Consider the following 13,676-nt stretch of genomic DNA (forward strand, 5'->3'; position numbering starts at 1 on the left):
TTACTTACAATATGAATAAAAACGTTTTAATTGCTAGCCATACAGCGTCATTCAGTCAGTGAAAAGCATCACAAGGTGCAAATGCATGTTTCGCCATGGGACACTGCTCATACTTGTCTACATAAGTTACAAGTAGCACTGAAAATGTTTAACATGCATGTTCTGCACATGCACAAGATAAACTGACAGTTGGTAGGCTAACAGCTAGCTGTGGATTATGAAAATCTGAAGTGTGTCAGGAAAATTGAAGCAAAACATGGCAGAAACTCTGGGAAAAAGCTAGCTAGCATTAACTAACTCACCTTCATGTTAGGCAGCAACGTAAATGCTGGTGGTGTTGAGATCAGCAGCAGTCCTGATAGCATCTTTGGATAATATTCTTAATATTTCCGTTTCACTAATGGAGGGCTCTCAAGTTTTGAAGACAGGCAAGAGTGACATTTCCAACCCCCCAGCAAGCGCGCACGCAAATACAAAGTATTTGTTCAATTTCCATTTATTTATATTTGTGTGTGTGTGTGTGTGTGAGAGAGAGAGAGAGAGAGAGAGAGAGAGAGAGAGAGAGAGAGAGAGAGAGAGAGAGAGAGAGAGCTATTATGACTGGTGGTGTCAGGGGAGAAGCGCTTGTTTCCTGCCCGGTTCCATAGAGACAGCGGTGCGGACTGATACATTTTGGGCGCTGCGGCATATTAAATATACTGTATGATATATAGTCCGTTTTTCTGCGTGAGAAATACGATGTGTGGCCGGAGAGCGTGACAAAAGACCGAAATGCGTGACTGTCACTCTCAATGCGTGACACTTGACAGCCCTGCTGTTAGCCACAACACTGACTTTTCTCACTTTTGGACTAACATCTACAGAAATGAAGAATCAGAACCAGAATCAGGTTTATTGGCCAAGCAATTTTCACACATAAGGAATTTGGTACTGGCTGTTGGTGACTTTCAAAAGTACAGACAAAAATAATGATGCTATACATTTAGTTTACACACGATGCTATACCAGATTAAATAAAGATGACAATATACTGAATATGTGACAATGTATATAAAGTGTAAGAGTGCAAAGTAGTGTGGATCACCGTGAAGTTGCTTAGCAAATGAAAAGGTCATTGGGGAGCTGATTTATTTCATTTTGCTGTTTATTGAACCTGCTTGTTCTCCAGGGATGTGTAATAGAAAAGCTTGTGTGTGTGAATTGAAAGTCCCTCTCTGTAATAATTTATTTTAAAGCACTTCCAGTTTTGCCATCAATATCTAATTTCTCTAGCCCCAAGCATGTAAGATTAGATTGTGTTGTGCGGCTGTTAGTGGCCCTGTGCCAGTAAGATATGGGCACTGACAGGAATGGTGTGTGACTGGCACCACTCCAGGGTATAGCATGACCATCTGGCTCTCCTCCAGTAAAGCTAAAAAGGAGTATAAGTCAAATGGTACACTAACTGGTTCGCAAAAGTGCCATGGCAACTTGTTGACAGATTTATCAACCTGCGCCAAGACACAGCAGTTTCCTGCTTTATCCACTTCATTTCCTCTGTAATACCAAACCCCTTCCCCTGTGCTCTCTCGGCTTTGTGTTTGAAACTGAAACCACATCAGATATATTTAAACGATAAATAAGCAGTTCAAGGTCGTCACAGAATGTATTTTTTCCCCTTTCTGTTACTGATGTGCTTGTTTACAAAAAATAAAAGGTTTAGTTTAAATATCATTGGTTTCATGTAATTTTCTGTGACATGCTTAAAAAATCAGTTGAGATGTCTCCCCTCATCTTAACACTACCTTGCATACCTTTCATAACCAATAACTTTTCCAGGCACATGCAGAGCTATAGTGGATGACCACAATGCATTAATCAAACTAATTACCTAACATCTGGTGATAATCCTGCTCCTACAGCTCATGATTGAAGGCCATGGAATGTGAGACTATGCTCTGGACTACTGTGTAGCTATTTATATAAGAATCACAGTAATAAACTCCAGCCATGCTATCAGAAGCAAATCGAGTCTATTCATGGTATAGAGTTAAACCCTGTGTTGATGGAATTGGAATGAATTAAACATTCTAGAAATGATCCTAGTCAAGTCTGGAAGATTTACTGCACCTTGTTGTCTGAGCTGTGGTATGTGAGCAACAGAGCGAACATTAAGAGTGACAGAGAGGTGACAGAATTCATGATATGAGGCTTTAACAGAGGCCACTGCTCTCACACAGAGCCATAGTGTTTGGACCTGCTCACCTGGCCATCACAGGTCCAACACACACATGAATTCCAAAACATCTTCATTAGGTGAGACAGGTACCCTCTACCACCATGTAAAAACTGCCCTTGTATCAAAATTGCCTTACTTTACAGTCCACTCTCAATCTGTACTCTACTGTTAGAATCTCAGTAGACACTACTACGTTGTGCCCTTTTCACAACCTCCTCATTTTATAGATGTTATTTCTGTTATTCATCTTCCACCCTCCCACCCCATTTCCCCCTCACATATCCCTACACTTTTCTGTATATAAATGTCATAGTACAGAGTATGTATGTTTATATAGGTTTACATTTTCTACTATCAGATTTATTTCTGCAGTCCTGCCTGGACAGAGTAGTTGCCTTATATAGCATTGAACTTTCTGATGCTCAGTTATTTAAAATAACCAGCCAACCAGATTTGATGTTTAAAAACTGATTATCATGATTATCAATATTGGTGTAAACAATTAAAATAATGGCATAGTTTTAATATCTTTTATTTATTGTTATTTTTATTGTACTTAATTTTATTTGCAATGGGTTAATTTATAAAGAGAATTTGTCTAGCATATTCTGTAGCTTATTCTGAGAAACATGTAGCATCTTAGCATCTTCTCCATGACTCTCTTTTGCATGACGGGACTCACATATACCTCAGACTCCCCTTACACAAACATCCTTACACACACACACACACACACACACACACACACACACACACACACACACACACACACACACACACAGACACACACACACACACAGACACACATACACAAATACAGTTCCAGTACAGCAACTCTTCCCCTATGTCCCCTCACTCGCTCCCTCTCTCTCCAGCTGTGTGCATCTCTTCCCAGCACCAAAACTGGCTTCAGGGATCCCTTTGGATCCATTACACACGCTCAAGGTGTGGGGCCAGGAGCAATTTGTCAGCTTTATGACTGCGGCATTACAGTACCATGCAGCATGTCTGCCTTAAGCTACAACCTGCTGGGAATCTAAAAATGCAGGAAGAACGTGAGAGTGAATTCCGGCTTGAGTTTCAACACTAGCCAAAATTAACAAAAGATTCCCTCTCGTCCACCCATAGGACTGATACTGACTGTGTGTGCAGTATGGAGATGTAATCACTCAGGATCAGGATTTGTCGGTCCAAATAGACCTGAGCCAGAATGAGGCCTTCCACATAGCATCTCTGGTTATATCTTCATCTTAAAGGAAAAAGCCACAATGATCCACTTGCATCAATCTTTAACAGGAACCTTCTCATGACCAGGGGCGGTCATGACCAATCTTTCAACCCTCAGTGAGAATTTAAAACAAGAAGAGTTTTATATTATATATTATATGACTACACAGTAAGCCAAGTTATGGTATTATTTAAAATGGCAAACGTGGACACCAACATTTTATGCATGATGTAATGATGCTAGTCCTGAATCAGATTAGTTCATGTATATGTGCATTCTCTACAAACAGTGTGTCCATTAATAAAAAAAAATATTCACAAGCCTGAAGACCAAATCAATAAATGTTATTTTTATTTAGTATTGAATGGATTGTTTGCATTAATATTTTATTTGTGCTATCATCTCTGGTAATAAGAATAGTGACATTTCACTGTTTTTGGTTGCCGTCTTTGCGGTTTTCCGCCGATTAACGTTATACAGTAGATAAACGCCTCCAGCTCTGACTGCGCGTGCACGCTGCGCGTTCCTGTGCTTCAACGCACTTTTGAAAGGCTACAACGCGCGAAAAGCAAAGTAAAAAAAAAATCGCTCTTAGATTAAACTGATAAATAATTTTCTTTCCCATCAACGAGATGTCCTGCATTTTAACGTAATTTTTATTGTTTATTTATGAAAGTAAAAATGATACTTTTAATTTTAGGGTGGCTGAGATCACAGACAGGGGGACTGGAGCCACCGTAAAAAAAAGGTCTGCCCCTGCTCATGACCATCAACAGCATTCATTATCCACAATGATGTTTGACTGCCTGCTTATACTGGTGCTAATGGGACTTCATCTCTACCTAAAGTGACTGGTGCTCTGCTTGTAGATCATGAACTAGCTGAGCTGAGACTCTGATATAACTCACACAGCACAGCTGCTTCAAAAAGCTGCAATGCATCCTGGAGTTTCATTTATCTCCACTAGTTTCATGTTTGATTTTTCAGCATTATGACAACGAAAGTCAGCAGAACTCGAACAGAAAAGAAGCTCTTGTTCTTTTGTTTTCAGGACATAACAGCAGAAAATAACCATTAACACAACTTCTCTAGCTTCTAACATCATTAATGTAAATAGAGCACCAAGCAAAAAAATAAATTAACACCGGCAGCTGATATAAAGCAGGACTACCAGCAGTGTGCAAGAGGGCATTTTCTTATGAGCACTTTTAACAGATTGACAGATTGCAGGTCAACGATATATGATAGGTGGGGCTTGAAGGTTTATCCGAAGGTATTTTATGAACACAGCAATCTTGGACTTTTTTTGTGTGTGGCTGTGTGGTCTAAGAGGATGTTAAATTCCACGTTTCCTTAATGACTCCATCATCATCAACAATTTTCATCATATGCTACTAAACTGCAGTCTAATTAAATCTATTAGCTCACTCCCTGGTCTGTGTCTCCATATGTGCATACATTTAACTCTCATAAAATACTATAACATTTATAGCATCTGGCAGATGCCCGCATCCAGAGCAGCATACAGAAATGCTTCATAGTCTCCATCTAAAACCCATCCTAATGCTAGAACTAATAGGTTAGTGTTGGTATTCTATCAAACTAAAATCCGGTTATAGAGGAGTTAGTACAACAATATAGTAATGCAGCAAAAAAGGTTACAAAGCTGGCCTCAGTTAATACTATACATAGTGCATGCTGCATTTTAACTGTGTAATACCTGTCTACTTTCCAAAAAAATAAATAATGAAGTAAATAAACAGTAAAATGTGTCAGAAAGGCTGGCACTGCTGTATAGTAAATCACCGAAATGTGGTAATAGCTCTTCTGAATAGAGGAACTGAGCTAATAGCAGCAATTACTGGATTTATAGAAACAGATAGAGTCATATTCCCCATAGCTCAGTTTAATCTCACATTTTAAACACCCCAGAGAGTCAGTCATACTGAAATAAATATAATATGTCTTATAAAGTAAGCACGGATTGCTTCTACCCAATCAGGGCAGCTGTGGGAGAACGAAAAATAAGACACTTATGACCCATACAAATTTGTCAAAAAAGATTTGCTACATTTTTCCAAACAGTGGTAATGAAAGTCTCAGAAAATGTCTATAGCTGTATTGTGTATAAAGCCCACATTTAAAAACTCCCAGCTGTTCCCCTGTCTAAAGTCCAACCAGAGTCATTATAAAGAGCTTAAGATTTCCGACTGCTATTGTTTTATATAAAACTAATGCACAATGTTTACATTATACAGATCTGCAATCAGCTTTTATCACAGGAACAAAAATCATTTTATAGAATATGTCTGGGAAAAACATGTAATGGCTCAGTAGAAACAGAAAGATGGAGAAAATTGAGAATGATATAGTACCTTTAAGGTGATTAGTGCATTATCATGTATAAATCTTTTTCATGACACTTTGATGGACATGTGGCGTCTCGATTCAGTACAGTTCTTTAACTGATTCAATAATTTAAACCTAATAATGACTTGTGTTTGATTCAGACTCTAAACAGCATGTAATGAAATCAAATCTTTCAACGTATCAGAATTAAACATGGCTAATTAAACATTAGCACTCAAGTCAAATGTCTGCTGATGCACAGGGTTGCCAGGCCTGCAAAATATCCACTTCAACTGCAGTAGAAAAAGACTAGGCAGTGTTTTTCCAGATTCCTAATATTTTTCAGATTCCTGTTTCTGGCTGACAGGAGTGGAACCTGAGGTGATCTTCAGCACATCTGCCTCAAAGTTTAGCGGTTGCTGTGCAGTCTGAGATGATTTTCTGCTTACTGTGGTGGGAAACAGTATTTATATGGGCTACTGGTGACATTGTGTCAGTTTGAATCAGTCTGGCCTATCTCCTCTGACTCTTCATCATCAAGTTGTTTCTACCTGCAGAACTGACACTTTTACAAAAGGTCCAAATGATTAAATATAGTACGCAATCTTATATAATTGTTAGACAACAAAAAGACTTGGTCCTGTTTTTTTAGCTTCCGGTTATAGCCAGAATATGAACACGTCCCTAATCAGTTTTCACCTGTTGCATCACTGGTCACACAGTCATTGCTGTCAGTTCTGACGTCATGAAGTCTACACAGGATACTATGACTCGGGAACTGTTGTCAAAATAAAGTAATAAAAAATTAGTATATGAATATTTTGATTTAGTAATTTACATTTATGGCATTTATCACATGCCCGTATCCAGAGTGACTTATATTCATCTCATTTTATACAACTGCGCTATTGAGGGTAAGGGCCTTGCACAGGGGCCCAGCGGTGGCAGCTTGGTGGTCCTGGAAATAAAGCTCACAGCCTTCCAAACAGTAGTCCAATTGCAACAAAAAAGGAACACAAACTTGACCATCAGAAAATGTCTGTTTGTTAGCAGTTTTTAAATGTACAAAATCAGACTAGAGACATTGGAACTGCTGAAAACTGTGCTAGTGGATCTTGTATCACATTATTCTTTAAGTACTGGTGACTGTGCAACAGTAAACTCTTAAAATCCTTAAGGATTTATTGGATAACTGAGTGCTCATGACCTTCTAAAAGAGTTGTACAAGAGCTGTAGATTTCACCATAGAACCTTTAAGGGTTCCTCGATACAGATTACTAAATTTATAAAATGTGCTCCACATAGCTCTTACTTTCAGCCCGTACTAAAGAGGACAGTCAGAGTTCTCAGTGTGGAGTGGAGGCTGTGGAAGGGAGAGGGTATAGTCATGATCACTTCAGAAAGGACTTCAGCATGCTTTTTTTAAATTAGAGCCTATCGTTTCCTATTGTTTTTATCGCTTTTCTATATTTCTCAGTAGTTCATTTCAAGGGCTCATGCTTTCCTTTGTCATTACTCTTGGCTATGACTATACATTAGCCTGTTAAAGCAGGTTTTGTTGTGTGATCTGACCTCTACACCAACCACAATTCATGGAGCCACCAAAATAAAGAATAATGCCCAGCTGCCTCTGGCTCCCATTTGTTACATATATAGTATCTTTTACCACTGAACTGTAAATAGAGGTTGACTTTTTACAAGAGGCATATCAACTTAATCATCCCCTTTATGGAGGAAGCTATAAACACCCAACACGAGGGGTGGTATGCATTAAAAGAGTTGATTTCATTCTTTAAGTACAGACGTAAAGAGCGCTTTTGACATTTACTGAGACCTAGGTGCTGTGCTTTGGGCTTCATCACTGACAGGCCTGAGAAAGAGAGAGTTTGAAAAGAAAGAAAGAAAGAAAGAAAGAAAGAAAGAAAGAAAGAAAGAAAGAAAGAAAGAAAGAAAGAAAGAAAGAAAGAAAGAAAGAAAGAAAGAAAGAAAGAAAGAAAGAAAGAGAGACTGGAAGGATGAATTAGAGAGAAAATGTGGAGGTTGTCAGTCTGTTACCTGTGTCAAATACATTACTGACAAAACATCCCGAAAGAGAGGAAGCCTGAGATGTGGTGTACCGCTACATTCTGCCACGAGCTCTGCTTTCTTTACATTTCACCAGATTGCTTCAACATGTGTGTGTCAGTGAATGTGTGATATCTCTGTGTATGAGCGTGTGCAGTTGAATAAGACAGAAGCACTGTGCGGTATTACCTGGGGCAAACGAAGCAGACTGCTTCAATACCAAAATCTCATAAGCACGTCTCCAGCTTGGTCTAATTAGTGCTACTGTCACGCTTCTTTTAGCTTTCCTCCCAGTGGGCTTTCCACTGACCGGGTGCACCATAAAGGGTCCTTTTTTATTGTGTGTGTCATTTATTTATTCCATACAGCTGGTGCTGTAAGCTGGCATGTATGGGAGCTCTGTCATGTGCTCTAATCATACTGTACAGCCATGGCTGTTAGTGCTGGATGAAGAACAGTGTCATGCACACATGGAAGTGTGCAGAGCTCAGTTTATCCTCAATCCCTTCTGAATCCATTGTTTTGACCTGTCGGCTACCACTTGATTCCTCAAATATCACCTATCTTCATCTCAATCTCTCCATGCCGCTGGCTATAGACTCTCTCACACAGACAAGAGGAATGTAACTTCTGCTTTTAAAGGCTTTGGCAGTGGCAGCAGCCCTGGCCAGGCTAAAAGAAGCGAGCGTGGCTGCAGATGTATATCAACCTTATCTGCTGCTTATAAATCTCTTCAAAAGTCCTCCAAGGATTTGGCACTTAAAGTCATTTTTCCCCCAGTCTCCCCCTCCTCTCCCCAGAAGAAGCAAGCTTTTTTTTCCCCATCAAAGCTGTGTTTAATGTGCAATGTGAGTCTGGCAAAGATCTCACAGGATTTGAAGAAAAGTTCAGCCCAAACTATACATTTACTATGTGAATATTTACCACTTCTGATGTCAATAGTTTGAAATGCACTGGTTTCATTTTTCAGTAGGCCTATTTCTGTGATTAATTAAAGATTATTGATAAAGAGTACAGAAATATTTATAACCTAACAATGTATTTTAAAAGCCACACCATATACTAACGATAGCTGGTGCAAAAAACCCATTGAGTGACAGCAATCGAGAAATGAGCAACCTGCTAAGTTTTAAACAATCAAAGGCATTATGGAGAATATTATTTGTGTCTCTTTGGTTGCTACAGTGTGCTTCTATATATGAAGTCCTTGTCCCTCTGCTTAATGAATGTGACAATATGTCGCTTCAACAGTATTTTTAAGAGACAGTGTGAGTATGGGCGATCGTAAGATTCAGAGCAGTATCAGTGAGCCTTGCCTCACAAACAAACTGTAAACCTCGCTGAGTGGTCTCTTGTGTGACCTGCCATTGATTCCAGAGTCGGACCCATTCTCTGTTTGTTACTGCTCTTTTGATTGATGCTTATTTGTATTCTCTCTGCCTTAAGGTTTATTCCTTACTTCTTCGGATTTGTTAATATTTTAACGACTATATTTGCTTATACTAATGAGTATGTTTGCTGCTACTAATCTGCAAGCTTATGTCGGTCAGCCTTGCACCTGTTTGCTGTTTGTTTGCATTGTACACATACACTAGGCTTATGTCACAACATATCAAATATGTGGTATTGTATACTACGTGATTCTGTGTACATCTGCATTTTCTTTACAAATATTTTCACTACACCAGCTTTTTTGTAAACAAAGAAATGGAATAAAACTCAACACATTTTATTCCCACTCCCTCAATCACAATCCAGACTAGTTGACATGCAGCTGACACACAATATTGAAGAATTTGCAAGATACAGTATCAAAGTGTAAATGGTTTTAAAACCATTGATGCTCAATAGCATTTCCAGAGCCATAAAAGACTAGATAAAAATGACTTAAGACATGATATGTATTTTGTTACACTATAATCGTTTATGCCATTAAATACACTGCTTACAATCATCCATTTTTATGTTTAGCTGTTAAACGTCATCCAACATTGATGGGCTGAAAAGATGCTAATTAATGCGACACAGGGCAGCGTCTGTTGTAGATCAGCAAGCATTAGGGAAATTAAAGTTTTCTACCATTGATCTCTTCAGCTATTTAAGCCAATTCTGGGCTGTTCTGACAGCACATATGCAACAACATGGTCCCAGATGAGAATCATGGTTGGTTTATAGTTCTAAGTCTGTGGCTCGGTGGAATGCCTACACATCTGCAGAAAGAGAAATAGCTTGAAGTAGAAGAGCAAAAGTGCAATTCTTTCATTTTTAAATGAAGCAGATAGCGGAACACACTTAAATACAAAACCTGACAGTCATGGAAAATTCTACAACCTCTACACTTCGTCTGACTGTATCCTTATCTTTCCATAATTTTTAACAAAAAACTATTAAAGACTTCACTAAGGAGTTACAAGAGCAATAAATATGACATTCAACATTTAAGACCATACAAAAAAGATACACAACAAGTGTGACAGCGACTGATCACTTGGAGCGGTTGGCTCAAAGTTCACCTTCTAGAATCTGGAAAGAGAAAGAACACAGGGAATGAAAAAAAAACATAAGGGAGGGGAAAAGAGCACAGAGACAGAAACATCTGTATCACAGATATCTCAGAGTCATGTACAGCCAAGTAATGGGTTTTAATGATTGAGGCAGCAAGCTTTCTGTCAGTCCCACTTGCCTTCTAGGAGAACTATAGATATCTAGAGCATCTAGCATGGCACAGACAGTAACAAAAAAAAAAACATAGACATATGCGATATAGAATCTTCCCCACTACTACTCCAAGCACAACAGAGTAAAAGCAGCCACCCAAAAATATGATGAAATGAAACAAGAGGAAAAAAATCATATATATATATATAAAATGAAAGCCTGAGTGAATAACGTGATACTTTGGTGTTATGGATGGAAGACAGCAAAATTTTCCCATTGCTTTTCTCCACCCTGCAAGTCATCAACATTAAAAGGTTCAGGGATGATAAAATCACATCATGTAAAGCTGTTAATTGCACAGAATTCAAAACCAAAAAAAAAATTAGGAACAGAAAGAAAGCTCTGGTGAGCAGATGGATGGAAAAAGATACTGCACTCGTTCACGGGGCCTGTTTTCAATAGTCAATGTTTAAAAATTCTTCATTTCAAATAACTAAGATCAGCAAGGTCTTTTAATGGGATTTAAATCTGACATAATTTTGCTATTGCACAATGAAATTATGCATATTACAAATGTGTTTATGAAATATTTATCTCACAACATTTGTTTGGAGACCTGTGAAGACACGCAATTATACGCTGCTTTAGTCTGTAAAATGTTTCACTCCACACATGAGGGCATAAAAAAAGGATATTGCTCATATGCTTGAGTCAATAAAGCATCTGTGTAATATCCTTTTGTACTATAGTGCTGAAACAGATGGCTGAGCAAAGACGTCTCTGTGTGGAAGTACCATTGGCATGATTAGAACATTATTAAAAGCTCCCAGTTAACCCAACCAAAATAAACTTGGCCAGTATAAAGTGATTCATTAATCGAACACAGAAGACCCTTTTAAAAAATCATTAACGATGGGTGCCTTGAGAAAGAAAAAGACAAGGGGTTAATAGATATGTTTTAATGCATCAGAAGAGAGAGAGAGAGAGAGAGAGAGAGAGAGAGAGAGAGAGAGAGAGAGAGAGAGAGAGAGAGAGAGAGAGACAAGTTCAGACTGTGACTGATCATGTACAAGAGCTGGGATCAAAATCTCAACAGATCTCTCACCTGGATTTACCTGTAGTCTGAGCCAATATCTTAAGGATAGACGCTAAAGTACCTCATTTATATTTAGGGAATGTCGTTTGTATGGAAGTGTTTAAGACAGCGCTTTAGGACATACAGTACTGAACTGCAGATTTTTTTTCCATATTAATCTACTGCAGAGTTGTAGCTGAGGATCTGATTTAAGGGAACAAAACTGATCAGATCTAATATATATAAGTGCTGTTTTGTTACAGAGGGACACTGATATAACTCAGCTAACTCGGGGGCCTCATTTCTAGAGAATACACTTAGCTGGAATTATGCAGTAGGTCAAGCTTAGAAGCTGCCAAGAAAGGTTTATATATTTTCCATCCACAGTTTTCTACATTTTGTCAACTCTAACAGTCTGTACCTGAGGAGATGGGTATGTTTCGATGGTGAGGTGATAGTAATAAAACGCCTCTCATGCAACACACACTGAATCTGCTCAGACATTTCAGACATTTTAAAGCATTACCTTCTCTAGATAAATGAAAGAAAAATGTAAAAGAAACTTAAAAGAAAAAACAGGGGAAAAAACGAGATTGTGCTAAAAAGAGATACAAGTAGCCATGTGCTTTAGCAATCTACAACTAGTGCACTCCTCTCGTTCTCTCTCTTCAGATGACAATGGCCCTTTTCATGGCACCAGTCACCCATAGCCCATGCTGACGTGCAGGTCATGGCCTTTCTCTTCAAAGCATGGTATGTCTGTAAGACTCATTATTACCTTCCCATGCCATGGCCAAGAGCATGTTCCCACTGGCCAGGTAACTGGGAATCACAGCGTTCTAATAAAGGCAGGGATATGTGACACCAGAAACATGATGGGATTAAACTCACCTCCCTGCATAATTAGGCTCGAATTAACACCGGGCAAAAAAGAGTGCATTGTAAAGAGAAGATGTGTGTAAAGTGTTGCAAGTGTAAGTGTATGTATGAGCTTATAAATGTGTGTCCCTTGAGGCTGGAGGTTACTGAGGACCAGATAAAATAACAGACTGTACAGATCAGGGTTATGGGGACCATGCAGATGCCCTAAAAAGGCTTCTGATAAACAGAAGAAAAAAAAAAAATCACCATGCGTGATCTGTAACATTTCACCTTTCTATGATGCATGGTCTCCACTTCCTGGAGGATGCTTATACAACTAGTTCTAGGTCAAGGACTCCTGGTCATGGGTGGCTACACTACATCCTGGTACCAAACTTCTTCCAGGTCCTGAATTCCAGATTTCCTTGTACAGCTGTGTGGTAGTTGATGACATTGTTGCTCAAAAAATGTTAAATTTGTCACAATTTTCCAAATCATAAAGGCTGCAATCTGACTGGCTAGTTACACTACCATGTACTGTATACACTTTACTGGAGGTGGTGCCATGAAAAATCCAGTGACTCTAGCAATTATCAATGACAGATAAAGGTACATGCTAAAAAGCTAGAAATGAAAAGTGTGTAAACTATTAACTAAAAGGTCTGCTATTAATTTTGCACGAGTGACTCTTTTGATTCAGGTTTACCATCATAAACTGAACAACAGTCTTTGGGTAACACATAGCAGCCGGGTTCATACTGTACACAGCTGGGGCAGTTTTCTATCATTGGTGCTGGAATGTTTTCACACCCAAGGTTTTAACAGTGTGCCTACTGTGAGGATTTAGATACACACACAGAATTGAGAATTTCATTTTGGAGTCTGAAACAAATCAAATGTTGTTAGCCTTTCCCATGGGTAAACAGGATACACTTACCTGTACTGTACATACACATAAATGCCAAACACACACATGCATGTTTATATAGACATCAGACAGGCACATGTGTATACACACAAGGCAGTAATTAATTACATAAGACATAACACAGATACACCTTAAGCCTTCATGGCACTTCCTGATGGAAACCTGTGATCTGGAATCTCATTCATAAAACTAGCACACTGGTAACATTGTTACAGCAATGCACGAGTGAACCTCCTCAGTATTCATATTCATGAACAAAATTACATTTGAAATACCACCACTACCACTGCTACAA

The 13,676-nt window shown here is 38.7% G+C and overlaps 1 protein-coding gene across 4 annotated transcripts in view; it reads right to left on the reverse strand.

The window, feature by feature from the left end:
• Nucleotides 1–13,676, reverse strand: part of LOC113659969 — a 182,471-nt gene that overhangs the window by 96,495 nt on the left and 72,300 nt on the right. For 2 of the 4 annotated variants that reach the window (XM_027173078.2, XM_047819422.1), the window contains exon 1: nt 303–516. The exons of 1 other annotated variant lie outside the window; for it this stretch is intronic. The gene's annotated coding sequence lies outside the window, so the exon portion shown is untranslated. Of the gene's footprint in view, nt 1–302; nt 517–9,572; nt 10,383–13,676 lie in introns of those variants that run through there. One more of the 4 variants, XR_007144084.1, reaches the window with a different exon arrangement.

This window comes from Tachysurus fulvidraco, chromosome 10, assembly GCF_022655615.1.
Source record: "Tachysurus fulvidraco isolate hzauxx_2018 chromosome 10, HZAU_PFXX_2.0, whole genome shotgun sequence".
Lineage (NCBI taxonomy): Eukaryota > Metazoa > Chordata > Actinopteri > Siluriformes > Bagridae > Tachysurus > Tachysurus fulvidraco.